Source organism: Lygodium microphyllum, chromosome 3, assembly GCF_053477565.2.
Source record: "Lygodium microphyllum isolate KBCC chromosome 3, Lygodium_microphyllum_v1.1.10, whole genome shotgun sequence".
In the NCBI taxonomy this organism is placed as follows: domain Eukaryota; kingdom Viridiplantae; phylum Streptophyta; class Polypodiopsida; order Schizaeales; family Lygodiaceae; genus Lygodium; species Lygodium microphyllum.
In genome coordinates, this window is record NC_141137.1 from 65874175 (window position 1) to 65875942 (window position 1768).

Consider the following 1768-nt stretch of genomic DNA (forward strand, 5'->3'; position numbering starts at 1 on the left):
AATTTTGGATAGCAACTAGTAAGATCCTTGGAGGAAGGTGGGAGGGCCTTCAATGGTTTGAAATCCTCTCTTACAAGGGCTTGAAGCCAAAAATAGCTTTATTTGAGATGGTTCAAAAGATGTTTGAGTGGATAATAATCTTAAATGAAACCACATGGGTAGAAACCCAAGATGTGAGAGGTGATCCAAGTTTGTTACAATGCTCTGGCATTCACTTGTAATGGTAGTTATCTCCCAATCCAAGACCAACCTCAACTTGCAAAGGCAATTTTCAATACAAGATTGAAACACTAGGTTGACCTGTGGAACAAAGATGCTTTGACATGACAACACAAGGTTTTGTAGAGGCACAAAGAGGATTGGCCAACCTCCAAGATTGCCAAGGGAGTTAGTTTGTTAAAGTGTTATTACTTTGAACAACTTTTGGAGGATAAGAAGGGACTTTAGGAGAAGGGATGGCAAGCTTGTTTTCAAGTTACACAAACAATGGAAGAAGCAATATCCTAGGACTAAGCTTAGAACTTGGAAGGGATAAGGAAAATTTGGAGAAGCACTTCCTCACACAAATTGAATCTAGTTCTACAAAACAGTTATGAATAAATGGCCAACCCAAGATAGGCTAGCCAAATCAAGGAAGACTATTTGCAGATTTTGGGAATCTCAATGAATTTATACTTGAGCTTTGGAATGTCCTTTGAGCTATTGCAATCCACTAAATGTGGAAATTTACAAATGATAAGGTTTTTGGTAGGTTGGGTAGAGAAATTTGGATACTTTTTTGGTTTTGAAAGAATGATGTTTTGTTGGTCCTAAAGGAGCTTGGCAAAAATAAGGCCAGCATCAAGGTTTACCAAAAGTTTTTTAGTGGATGCGACTAATAACAATTGTTTCATCACCAATAATGGCTATTGTAAATATTCCTTTGCTAATAGTATCAACCGCATTATTAAAAAAAGTATCAAAACCCTTGGAAAACCCCTTAAATTGCAATAAGACAATTGTGCCAAGAAACCAAAAGGGTTACAAGTTACAATCTCCAAAGGACCCAAAGGTTCACTTTAAGGGGACTATACTAGAGATACTTTGATCTGAAACAATTTTTACATAAAAGCCAAGTACTTTTTGACAACAATCGTCTTCAATAGCCTAAAGTAATGAATGTTTCATATGTTGACTTGTTATGTAGAATATTTTATATTCTGTATAACCACACATCAATGGATCACTACAAAGATGAGCACGATAGTAGATGTTGAGTTGCAATCATCAGCAAAGTATGTCCATTTAGAGCACTATATGATACAGAATCGATCCATCCAAGTGAGATTTGCCACTCTTAGCAATGCACCAAGATGATATTTAAACCACTCATGAAGAGCAACAATTCAAAGAAATTCACAAGGTAGATAATGCTGAATCCAACTATGACAATAGATAACAAAAGGGATTTCAAGAAGACTACATTAAAGAGAATTCAAGTGAAGTGATGAGTGACTACAGAGCACACACTTTAGGATATAGCAAAAAAGAAAAAAGGAATCTAACCAATGCAAGGAATGTCGGGAGGTTGTCCCAAAGAGTGTCTTCAGCATTCAGCAATTCTTTCTAAGCATTTTGTATTGAATGGTACATGGTAACAAAGACTCCAATGCGTCCTGAGTTTTGAACTGTTTAGCATGTGCTTCAGTGCTACTTTTCTGCCTCTCACAAACGACTGAAATGGCCTTTTTTAAGTTATGGGGGTTTTTGTTTTTTTGAAAGTTATGGT